Source organism: Podarcis melisellensis (assembly GCF_964234715.1).
Source record: "Podarcis melisellensis genome assembly, chromosome: 15".
NCBI lineage: Eukaryota > Metazoa > Chordata > Lepidosauria > Squamata > Lacertidae > Podarcis > Podarcis melisellensis.
Window position 1 is genome coordinate 978,874 of NC_138532.1, and position 12,665 is coordinate 991,538.

At 53.7% G+C, this 12,665-nt stretch overlaps 1 protein-coding gene and 1 long non-coding RNA gene across 8 annotated transcripts in view; one reads left to right on the plus strand and one right to left on the minus strand.

Annotated features, from left to right (window-relative positions):
• The window catches only part of LOC309358284, a 439,047-nt gene that overhangs the window by 161,824 nt on the left and 264,558 nt on the right, over positions 1 to 12,665 (minus strand). The gene's annotated exons all lie outside the window — the stretch shown is intronic.
• Positions 9,789 to 12,665, plus strand: part of FGFR1 (fibroblast growth factor receptor 1) — a 112,658-nt gene continuing 109,781 nt past the window's right edge. For 3 of the 7 annotated variants that reach the window (XM_081890899.1, XM_081890901.1, XM_081890904.1), the window contains exon 1: positions 10,052 to 10,201. The gene's annotated coding sequence lies outside the window, so the exon portion shown is untranslated. Of the gene's footprint in view, positions 9,829 to 10,049; positions 10,202 to 12,665 lie in introns of those variants that run through there. The other 4 variants (XM_081890897.1, XM_081890900.1, XM_081890898.1 and 1 more) reach the window with 3 other exon arrangements.

Genomic DNA, 12,665 nt, shown 5'->3' on the forward strand with positions numbered 1-12,665 from the left:
TGGTTCCTCTTCATCCTGGAGAAGAGTGACTAGTGGGGTGCCACAGGATTCTGTCTTGGGCCCGGTCTTATTCAACATCTTTATCAACGACTTGGATGATGGACTCAAGGGCATCCTGATCAAATTTGCAGATGACACCAAACTGGGAGGGGTGGCTAACACCCCAGAGGACAGGATCACACTTCAAAACGACCTTGACAGATTAGAGAACTGGGCCAAAACAAACAAGATGAATTTTAACAGGGAGAAATGTAAAGTATTGCACTTGGGCAAAAAAAAGGAGAGGCACAAATACAAGATGGGTGACACCTGGCTTGAGAGCAGTACATGTGAAAAGGATCTAGGAGTCTTGGTTGACCACAAACTTGACAGGAGTTTGCATCTAGATCAAGGGAAGTAATAGTGCCACTGTATTCTGCTCTGGTCAGACCTCACCTGGAGTACTGTGTCCAGTTCTGGGCACCACAGTTCAAGAAGGACACTGACAAACTGGAACGTGTCCAGAAGAGGGCAACCAAAATGGTCAAAGGCCTGGAAAACGATGCCTTATGAGGAACGGCTAAGGGAGCTGGGCATGTTTAGCCTGGAGAAGAGGAGGTTAAGGGGTGATATGATAGCCATGTTCAAATATATAAAAAAAGGATGTCACATAGAGGAGGGAGAAAGGTTGTTTTCTGCTGCTCCAGAGAAGCGGACACGGAGCAATGGATCCAAACTACAAGAAAGAAGATTCCACCTAAACATTAGGAAGAACTTCCTGACAGTAAGAGCTGTTCGACAGTGGAATTTGCTGCCAAGGAGTGTGGTGGAGTCTCCTTCTTTGGAGGTCTTTAAGCAGAGGCTTGACAACCATATGTCAGGAGTGCTCTGATGGTGTTTCCTGCTTGGCAGGGGGTTAGACTCGATGGCCCTTGTGGTCTCTTCCAACTCTATGATTCTATGATTCTAGAGCTTCTTGCCAGGATTATTGCAAATACCAGCTTTCTACAGAGGAGCAGGCAATTTGCAGTGTCTCCCAAGAACTGACTTCTTTTTAAACTTCTGCCTATTTGCTTCAAAGTTCTCCTTTCCCTTCTCATTATTTATTGAATTCTGTCAAGCTGTATCCAATTTCTAAAAGGGTTGAAGAACTGCTGCTGAGGGGCAATCAGCAAAGAAAGGCACAAGTTGGCAAGGAAGCACACATGTTAACAGTTCTGGCACTTGTTGGCATGTTGCGTCTTTTGGTTCGGGTTTGTGCAAAGCACCTGGGCCACCTCCCTATAGGGAGAAGCTGCTGTGGTCCTCCAAGTCAATGCAGGTTTATTTATCATCATGCAAGTTTCTTCTTGTCTTGCACAACTTTGATTATTCGAGTAGTTCAGAAACCCCAACAGACACCCAAAGACTGCTTCCCATCTGTCGACAGATGTGGTCTGTCATGAACTTCCTGCCCCTCTTCTAAAAGATCTACACTGCATTCTTTGCAGGACCAACTCAGGACTGTAGGAAGTTGCTTTCTACTGAGTCACACCAATGGTCCAATCAGCTCGTTCTTGCCTACACTGACTGGTAGCAGCTCTCTGGGGTTTCAGACAGGAAGTCCCTCTCAGCCCTACCTGGGGATGTCAGGGATTGAACCCAGAGTCTGCTGAAGGCAAAGTAGATGCTCTACCACTGAGTACAGTCATACCTTGGAAGTCAAACAGAATCCTTTCCGGAAATCCGTTCAACTTCCAAAACTTTCAGAAACCAAAGCACGGCTTCTGACTGGCTGCATGAAGCTCCTGCAGACGTCAGAGGTTCAGCTTCCAAAAATAGTTCGCAAACTGGAATAGTCACTTTGCAGCGTTTGGGAGCCAAAACGTTCAAAAACTAAGCTGTTCAAAAACCAAGGTACGACTGTATATAGCCAGCCCCTATAAGACTTGGGCCCACAGTCTTCTAGGGAGCTTTTCCTTCCGCATGTGTTTATTTATTGAAAACATTTCCCGTTTTTCAGTCTGGGGGAGGGGGTCCCCGGGGGGAGGGGTTTACATGAAATGTTTGGAACAAATAACATTTTATTATTTGGAAATGTTCCACAATCTCTGGTCAATCTTCCTGTAGCCCTTTAGACATGCAACAACATGTGAGCGTCATATCTACTCCATATAATTTGCAAGACAATATTGGTTTGTGTGTTTCCCTTCTCCCTTACTCCTTATTTTATTCTTTTCATTTAAAAAGGTTTATTAGTCCTTGAGGACTGGTAGCCTGAGTGGTGATGGTAGGCTCATGAGGAGGGCAGTGGGAAGTAAACTGCCACCCTAAACTATGCTAAAATCTGCTGCCAGTCCCAGCAGCTTCAAGGGATCTCACATGGGGACTTTCCCTTCAGAAGCGGCAGCGTAGTGGCTGTTGCCAGCACCCAGTGGAGGGAGGGGTGCTCACCAGCCCAGCCCTCACCACTGACACCACTGGAGCGACCCCATCCCCACAGGAGCAAAGCCGGACAGCGCTGAGCCGCCTGCGCGGGGGGAGCTGGCTGACACAACCTTTGGCAGGCAGAGAGGAACACTGCGTCAGGTGCCTGGTTCACACCCCCTCAAAAATTGTGCACCTGGGGCCATGGGCCCTTGGCACTCCCCACACCTTGCTTTTGGGGTATCCGTCCCCTTTGCACAACCAATTTTCACATGGATTCTTCAACAATGCTGGCACAGCCATTTCATCGAGGGAGAAGAGGGAAGCAGAGAGATTTAATTCGCTCTGCTGAGAAACCTGCTGCCACCTAGCACAGATTATTCCATGAGGACACCTGACCAGTTTCCACCCTGGTTGGTTGTTATAAGATCAATAACTGTAGTTCTGAGCTTGCTTTACCTCTCTCCTCCCTTCCCATCCCCTTTCCCCCTTTTTAGTGTGTCCCCTTCCGTACAGCAGGCTAGAGGGCAGGAACTGCTTGGGGGTTTGGTTTGGTTTTGTGACGTGTAAGCCACTCTGGGAGCCTTTGGGGCTGAAGAGCTAATGCTTTAAATCACCAGCTCCACTGTCTTGGCTGTTGGCGCATCCTGGACACCAACCTGGCATTTACAAACTCCCCTCATCCTCTGCTGCCCCCCCTTGGGGAAAAAAGGCTTGAAAGCAGCATTCTATTGCAGCCAATAGAATTGGCTCCCTGGTGTGTGCTTGGTTGTGGTGTATTTGTGCTGCACACAACAGTTTCTGCAGTTTGCCAATGTGCCCAGGGCTCCAGAAAGCTTGGTGACCCCTGCTGTGAATGAATGGAAGACTGAATGAATATGCAGCCTTGCTTCATGCTAAAAGGCTTGATGACTTGGGTCCAGTTTTATACAGCCAGCTTTTCTGATTTATGCCTGACTATTGATTTTTCTTTTAATGGAAGAAAAAGAAATAGTGTGCCAAATAAAAACTGCAGTATTGGCTCAGCAAACACTCTAGACCTTTCCTCCCCACCCCACTCCACCCCAGCACGGGCCTAGGATAAAAAACGGTGCTGTTCAGGGTTTTATCTGGCAAGGAATTCCTAACTGGGAACCATTTACTCTTGAGAAAGAGTAGGAAATGATGTCTGTCTTTTTCTTATTGTGTTTTTAACAGCCACACAACCTGCAGACATTGAACAAATCTTGTTTACCTAGCAAAGAAATGCCCTTATTCAACTCTATTCTGCACCACCACCCTCAGAAGGGAGAGACTTGCTGCACTGAAATTTCACGGAGGGTGCCACCTGATGCACGCACACACCCAAGAACAGGTCTAACCAACTCTGTGGACCTTGTGAGTAAACATGCAAAGGACCAGGCTGAAGAGGTCACTCTTCACTGTGGCAGCAGGGAGGTCAATGCAGAGCTCATGCTTTGTATGCAGAAGGTCCCAGGCTCAATCTCTGGCCTCTCCAGGCAGGGAAGAGGAAGACCAGGACACTGGCAAGATACTGCCAGTCAGTGGCTTTGACTGCGCATGCTGCCACACGCCCTTGTTCAAACCACCAGCAGGGTTCCCCTAGGCTTAGTCCTGGAGCCTGTCCTTGCTAGAGTTTAAGGCAACCATCATGTGCAGAGTTCCTTGGCCACTGACCAGCTTCCATACACCTAGCCTAAGGGAAGATATTTCTATAGAAGGTTGTAAACTGCTTGAGCTCAAGAGAAGCAGAGCAGAAATGTCACTCTGCGTAACACAGGTACAGAAATAGCAGCAATTCTAGGCAGCCGTGAGCTTTGTTCAGCACCTGCCATGGTAGAAACTCTTGCCAACTTCCTCGGGTCTTTTCCCCAGGTGTAAGACTTGATCCTGAGCCTGCTGGCTTGGAAATAAGTCCTGAGGAATTAAATGATATTTACTCATATACTTATTATGGAGTATCATTGAACACAGTAGGGCTTACATCTGAAGAAGCAAGTGTCAGACAGGGAAGGGCCATAGCTTAGTGGTGGAGCATCCGCCTTGAAAGCCAAAGGTCCCAGTTTCAACCCCCGCATCTCCAGGTGGGGCTGGGAGAGACCCCTGTCTGAAACCCAGAAGACCTACTGCCAGTCAGGGCAGAGAAGCCATTTCAGTGTAAGGCAGTGCCCTCCACTCCTTTGACTGCCTGCCAGTTTAGTACACACATGCAGTGTTAAGTTGTGGGTGAACATATCAGACAACACAGCGATTCTTCAAAGCAGTTCTTTATTTGTAAGCTGGAACAGAACTGAAGAGCAAACAGCTCAGCCGGCCTGCTTTTATAGGCAGCCGGCTGTCAACATTGTAGCAACAACAACCCAGGGTTTCCCACCCAAATTAACTGATGTGGACCTGAGTGAAAACTATCTACACGATACTCCTGGTGGCCAGGGTGAGAACCTCAATACATAAGACCCCTCCCTACCAAGATAAGGCATTAGTTACAATCATAGTGGTTCCATTACATACAGCAATACCCTTACTGGTTTCAGTAAGGCACATAAGCATATTAATTGACCCTGTTCACCATATAGCTTTACATGTGCAGTTTGTCCAGTGACCATAGTCTTTTAAATATGCTGGGCTCTTGGAAACCCTGCTGGATTGCCGAGGGCCAGTACCAGAGTCCAGGTGGCCACCCAATTCTGTCTGCGACTGTGGTGCGACCAAATGTGGCGTTGAGCCCGAGTTCCCTGGCTCCGCTGCTGTCGAAGGAACCGCTGCGAGTGGACTCAGTGGACGGTCAGGCACGGCGATGGTGACCGAAATGGCTCGGCTTGACTCCATGCCCTGTTTGTGAGGAAGATGTAGGTGGAGCCTCGCCTTCCATTAACAACTGCTCCGGAGCTGGGGCCACAATTGGGGGTACAACGGTAGTGTCCAAATCCCCAACCCTGCACCTTAGCTGGTCTATGTGCCGGCGCCAGAAGTGTCCGTTCTCGAGTGCTACCTGGTACGAACGGGGCCCTGTGACTCCCGCTACCATGGCTGGCACCCAAGGAATGTCCCCCACAAAGTTCCGGGCAAAATCCTGATTCCCCCGGAATAAAGGACCGTGGCGTGTTAGTACAGCCTGGGGGCTCGGCCACACCAAAGTCTGGGTGTAGCCAGTCAAGCCAGTCAGGGCTCCACCCTGTGGCTGCATGAGAGGTGATGTGCTGCACGAGCAAGTATTCAGTGACCCGCTTGTGCCAGTCCCTCTGTTCCAGGCACACCAGTGCCTCTTTTGCTGAGCGCACCATTCTTTCTGCCTGCCCATTACTGGACGGTGGAAATGGTGCCGTTAGGGCATGCCCAGCCCCAAGAGGTACCTTTCAAATGTGCCCGATGTGAACTGAGGTCCGTTGTCTGAGACGAGGACATCAGGACACCTATGAGTTGCAAACAGGCCCCGCAGCACCCAGATGACGGCTTCAGTATTGGTGGAGGGCATCAGGGCCACCTCCAGCCATTTGGAATAGGTGTCCACCACTACCATAAAGGTCCAGCCATGAAAGGGGCCGGCAAGATCGATGTGTACCCTCAACCAGGGTGCCTTGGGCATCTCCCAGGTGTTACCCTTAGCTGCCGGCGGTGCAGGTCTCGACTCTTGGCGTGATTGACAGGAGGCAACCCACAAAGTGATGGCATCGTCCATGTTAGGCCACCAGACGTAACACCGAGCCAACGCCTTCATTTTGACGATCCCTGAGTGGCCAATGTGCAGAGCCTCGAGGACGCGTTGGCGGAGTCTTTGGGGAACCATGACTCGGTCTCCCCACAGTAGGCCACCCGTGATGAGCTGAGAGCTCGTGCTGTCTGGTTGCAAACGGCTGGAATTCTGGTGCGAAAGACCCTTCCAGCCACCCCCTCCACACCCAGTTGAGTACTCGTTTGATGGTGCGGTCCTGGGCAGATGCGGAGGCTACATAGGCAGCCGATACTGGCGCTGCTGGGAGGTCCTCAATTAGGAGGAGTGATGAAGCAGGAGCCAGGTCTTCCACAAGCGCTGGAAGAGGGCAATGACTGAGAGCGTCGGCATGGCCCATTGATTTTCCAGGGTGATGGACGAGTTGGTAGCTGTAAGCTGCCAGAAAGACAGTCCATTGCAGCATGCGTGGTGAGAGGACTGGTGGAGTTGGTCGATCACGAGGGAGTAGGCCCAGGAGCAGCTTGTGGTCAGTAATGAGATCGAAGGTTCTCCCATAGAGGTATTTGTGGAACCTCTTTACTCCAGCCACAAGTGTCAGTGCCTCCTTGTCGAGCTGGCTGTAATTCCATTCAGCTGGAGACAGCGTCCAGGAGAAATAGGCAAGTGGTGCTTCCCTACCATCTGGAAACCGGTGACTGAGGACGGCGCCGATGCCAAAGGGCGAGGCGTCACAGGCGAGGACAAGCGGCCTGGCTTCACTGTACTGTACCAGCACACTGTCCAATGAAAGGAGGGCTTTGACTGTGTTGAAAGCCGCCGTTTCCCAATGACCCCAGGACCACGGTACCTATGTGCTGAGGAAGCGGTGTAGAGGCTCGGCTAGTGTTGCTTTGTGGTGCAGGAACATGTTGTAGAAGTTCAGCAGCCCCAGGAACACCTGCAACTCCACCTTGCTTTTTGGAATCGGGGCCTGCTGAATGGCCTGGATCTTGGATGCCGTCATGTGAAGACCGGAGGCGTTGATAAGGTAGCCCAGCTGTGGAACGGCGATCTGGCACCTTTCTTTTGTCACCTTGAGCCCGGCCTCCTGGAACCTGGTCAGCGCAGCACGGATGTGCTCAAACAGCTGCTGATTTGAGTCTGTGGATACCAAGACGTCATCAAAATATGGCACCACGCCCAGAAGCCCCTGCAGGAGACGCTCCATGAGGTTTTGAAAGATGCCAGAAGCCACACTCACTCCGAACTGCAAACAGCGGCACCGGAACGCCCCTTGGTGGGTGACGATCGTCTTAGCTTCAGCAGTGGCGTCATCGACAGGCAGTTGTTGATAGGCTTGGGCAAGGCCAGTTTAGTGAAGACCCAGGGAATGCAGCAGGTGGTGGACAACAGGAACTGGGTAAGCGTGCTGCTGAAGTGCCTTGTTGATCGTGCACTTGTAGTCGGCGCAGATTCGTACTGACCCGTCTTGCTTGACGGGCGTGACGATGGGGGTTTCCCACTTGGTGTGGTCAACCGGCTCCAAAACTCCTTGGGTGACCAGCTTATTAAGTTGTTCGTCCACCTTAGCCTTGAGAGCAAATGGGACCCGGCGTGGCTTTAGTTTGATGGGAGCAACTTGTGGAACTAGGCTGAAGGAGATGGGCGTGCCTGTATATTGGCCCAAAGTGCCGTCGAAAACTTCACCAAAGTCTTTGATTAGGCCATCAACCTCTGTGTCGGAGATGCAGTTGATGCTGGTGACTTCCAGGCCGAGGGCATCAAACCAGTGTAGCCCTAGGAGGCTAGGCTGCTGGCCTTCAACCACCACCAGTCGGAGCAGGCCTGAAAAATTCTTGAAAGCGACCCAGAACTGGCCAACACCTACCACAGGGATGTCGTTTCCCTGGTAGTCTCTCAAATGTATGTGGTTTGGGCCAAGTTGCCTCTTGGACAGCTTAGGCATGAATCTTTTGATGGTGCTCCAGGATATGACGGACAAGGCAGATCTCCATGTCCTTCGATGAGCACGGTGACGTGTAGTTTGTGATGCATAGGCAAGTCGGTTTGGCCAATCATGGTTCCGGATGGGCAATGGCAGTTGGTGAGGGCGAAACAGCTTCCCTTGGCGGACCGGGGGGAAGACTTGGACTTGCGAGATGGCGAAGGGTGGGTGTTGGACGGAGCCGATTGACAGACCATAGCGATGTGGCCCCTCCTGGAGCATCGCTGACAGATGGCGTCTCTGAACCGACACTTGGCACGAGAATGGTTGCCTCCACAGCTTGCACATTCCGGTTGGCCCTTGGACTTCTGTTTGAACTTCCCTCGCTCCCGCTTTGTCTGGTGCACGTCATCGTCTTCACTGGAGGATGCCTCGACACTGCTGGCCTCTTCGTGATGCACTGGAACTGGCTTCCTAGCAAGGCTGCTGGCCTTGTGGAGCTCCTGGGCAGCTTCCGAGGCCATGGCCTCCTCAATGGCTTTCTGCAGTGTGAGGTTTGGCTTGGCAAGGAGATGCCATTGCAGACGGATGTCCTGGACCCCACAGACGATTCGATCCATCAGGGCATTGTCTAAGTCTCGGAACTCACAGTGCATTGCAGCCTGTCGGAGGGCGGCGGTGTAGTTGTTGATTGAATCCCCCTCTGCCTGGTTCCGGTGGTAGAACGCATGGCAGGCAGCAATCTTGGACGGCTTTGGCACGTAGTGGTTGCGGAGCTTCTCTTGGATCGTGTCCCACGGCTCTGCCTGGACTGCTAGAGGCGCAACCAATGCTTGGGCCGTCTCGAACACCTCAAGCCCCAAAGACTGAGGAATAGGCCCCGCTTCCGCTCCTTTGATACTTCTGTCAGCTTGTTGGCTTGGAGGTAGCAGTCAAACCGAGCGAGGTAGGAGTCCCATGATTCAGAGGCTGGGGCAAACGGCGGTAGAGGCACGAGTGAAGCCATGGTTCCGATGCCGACGTGGAGGTGATGGATGGAACACCGTGCTCTAGCCAGAACGGTCAGCTCTGAATTGGTTCTGTTCAGTGATTTTGCTCAGTGATTCAGCTCAGTTCAGAGGGTGGCCACATCTGGCTGTGCTCTGATGTCCATCAATCCCACCTTTGTCACCAGGGTTAAGTTGTGGATGAACATAGCAGACGACACAGCGATTCTTCAAAGCAGCTCTTTATTTGTATGCTGGAACAGAACTGAAGAGCAAACAGCTCAGCCGGCCTGCTTTTATAGGCAGCCGGCTGTCAACATTGTAGCAACTACAACCCAGGGTTTCCCGCCTAAATTAACTGATGTGGACCTGAGTGAAAACTATATACAGGATACTCCTGGTGGCCAGGGTGAGAACTTCAATACATAACCTGCAGCCTGATCCTAGACACGCTGTCTTGGAAATGAGATTGTTCCAAGCAAGTATGGCCAGGACTTCAGCCTTATGAGCTGCAATTTTACGTACCTCTTGCATTTATAACCCATCTTAGAGGGAGCTCAAGGTGACCCCCTGTCCTTGCTTCTCCCTGCTCCTTTTGTCCACCTCGGGAGGGCGGCTGGGCTGAGAGCGACTGGCCTGGGGGGCGCCTGGGGGCGTGGGAGCCTCGCTCTCCTGGGTCTCGGTCCCAGCCCTGGTCTTTGTGGGGAGGGAGGGAGATCGGAAGGCGGCTTCCCTTCCTTCGGAAGCTGCCGAGGGGGCCCTGCTCTCCTGCCCCACGGCCAGCCCAGAGGGAACAGTGACGCTTCGCAGGCAGACCTGCGCTTCTAGGGGACGGACGCGCCTCTCCTCGCTACTCAGCGGTAAGTCCTCCTGGAGTCCGCGGGCGGCCAGACTGGGGACAGGGGCTTGGCGGGGCCGGGCTCCGAGCGGCGGCGGAGGCGCCGGAGGGGCGGCGGGCGGGCGGGCGGGGCGGGGGCGGAGCGAGGCTCCCTCGCGGCTCCGGCGCGGCGCTGCAGGAGCCACTCTCCGCCTGGGCTCCGGCTGCCTCAGCGAGAAGCAGCCGCCGCCGCCTCCAGCTCGTGGCCCGCCGGGAGGAGGCAGCCCTTGGCCCGCCAGCCGGGACGGCCAGGCCAGTCGAGGAGAGCCGCCCAGCCGCCCATTGTTCCCCGGGGCCCGCGCGGCCCTGCCGGGCTCCCGCTCCGCCGCCCGGCCCAGGAGGGACCCAGCCCTGCGGTAAGTCGCTCCAACGCGGCGGCGGCGGCGGCGGCAGAAACTTTTCCCGGCCAACTTGGGGCTGGGCCGCCGGGGCCTCCCGGAGACGCGGGTTCGGGCGCGGGCGGCGAGGGGGCGGCGGCGGGGCTCGGCCAGAAGCTGGCCAACTTCCCGCGGCTTGGCGGCTGAAGCGGGTCCGCCATCGCCCCCGGCGTCGGGCTCCCGGCGGTGCAGCGCGGGCGGCGGGGCGGGGGGGGGGGTCTGGGGCTGCTGCTCCTTCGGGGGGCGGGATGGGAGGAGGGGGCGGCGGGGGAGCGGAGCAGGCTTGGCCGCCTGGCCGTCGCCGTGGACTGAGCTGCGAGCCGCGCGGCCGCATCCTGCGGGCTGGGAATCGCCGCTGGCGGCGGATCAGCGCCCGACGGGGCCGGGAGGCAAGGGCGCTCTTGGCACGCTCGGCCGACCTGAGTTCAGAGGCTAAGCTGGTTCTGGGGATCGACTTGGGACGTTTTGGTTTTTAGGCAAACCCCTTTATGGGCGACCTGCCCGCGGAAGCCTTTGCTTTAACCCCCGAATCCCGACCCCTTGGCTCGCGGTCCCAGCTTGGATTGCCGGCCTTCTCTCTCCGCTCTCAGAATGAAGATTGTAAGCTCCTTGAGGGCAGAGAGTCTTCTCTCTCTCTCGCCGAGCATAAGGCAGCGGATGGGTAGTTGCGGCTGAGTGGTAGTTATTCTGAAGAGCAAGGTGTGATCTTTCTGTGGCTTGTGCTTGGGTTGCCTAAGGCAAAGGACCAGCAGCAGGTGGGGGCCCCAGCGCCGCCCCCTCCCACATCCTAGGAATATCAGCTGCCCTCCCAGTCGCCAAACTGGAGAGCTGCAGGCTCTGTGGAACTGGGACCTGGGGGCAGACCCTGAGGACTCTGCCCATCCTGCTGGGAAGCCAGGAGCTGAGCTTGCTTGTCCCTCTTGCTCAATGTGACTCTTGGTGCACCTTTTACACAGACCTAAGAAATGCTGTAAGCTGCCACCTGTTAAAGTTTGAAATCTATTTGCTCTGAAAGGTTGGGACAAAGGGTGAGGTGTGTGAGCCAGCAGGCATCCAGAATCGCTCTGAGATGCCTGTTTCTTACTGGGTTCCTGGAAAAAAAACCAACCCCACACCCCGTCCTTTCCCTTATGAAGGCTGGTTCAGAGGAAGGAGCCCCGCTTCTCCCCTTGCTACTTTGCACCCTGCTTGGCTTGAAGGGGGGGGGACTGCTCTTGAGAGCCTCCTGGCCTCTTAAAGACTAAGAGATTTACTTGTGCTGTGATCTTTTGTGGACTCCAGAGCTGCCTCCATTAGCTGCATGAGGCCTTCTCCTCCATTGGCAGCAGTGGGCTCTGGGGTGGGGGGAGCCCAAAGCCCCTAAATGTAGGAGCTACAGTAAGTCTGTGACATTTCTGTGCAATGCCCAAATGTCTTCAAGGAAAGTGCAGGGTCACCTCTTCTTATCTTGTGCACAGGTTTGGCTCACACCCCAGGAGCTTAAGTTACAGTAAATCTGCTGAGGTACCGCTGGACTCTTAGCTGCCTGCGAGAGACTCAGCGCAGTGATTCCTATGGAATTTGTTGACACAAACAGACTGAAGAGTGCCTGCTTTGGAGAGCTGACGAAACCGTATGTTGTGCAAATGAAAGCACATCTAGTCAAAAGTAAATCCTATTTAGTTCAGTGGGGCTTACTCTCTAGTTACAGGGCTGGGGAACCTTGGTCCCAAGCCAGATGTGGCCCTCCAGGTCTCTGTTTGGCCCTTACAATTCTTCCCAGGTCACACGCCTCCTCCAGCCATATTCCACACCCTCCTTGAATGTTTTCCCCAGGCTAGAATGTGTCCTTCACCTCTGGTGGGTGCATAGAAACTTGGCTAGCCTACAAAGTTAGATTTTTCTTCCCGTTTTTGCCTCTGACTCTGCCCACCACTGCCATGTGGCCCCTTGAAAGCTGACCAGGAGTGAATGTGGCCCTGCAGCTGTAAAAGATTCTCTTCCCTTGCTTTCCTAGCATGTCCAGGAATTCAGCTGCAAGCTGACTTCCACTGCTATGGAAAGCAAAAAAGATGAGCCTTCAGAGCACATCCTGGGACAGCCATAGTGCAATATAGCAACTATGAACGTTTATTTCTTGCCAACTGTGTGTTATGAGCTGGCCAGAATGTGGATACAATGGAATTTATGCCCAGAAGGACTTAAGAGATGGCAAGTGCCTAGCAATTGAGAGGCTGCAGGGTAAAGCCTTTTGGGACCCTGGCACACATTTGCAAAACTGAGCAACTGCTGAAACAGCCCACCACCATCTGTTTTATTGGCTACAATGAATGCTGCTTTTAAGGGTGACCTTGTGGGTGCACCTCCACCTGCAGGTGACTCATAGGCAACCCCTAAGACAAGTTTGTTTTGTGGAATGCTCTCCAGAGGTTGGCCTGGCACCTTCATTATATATTTTAGGTGC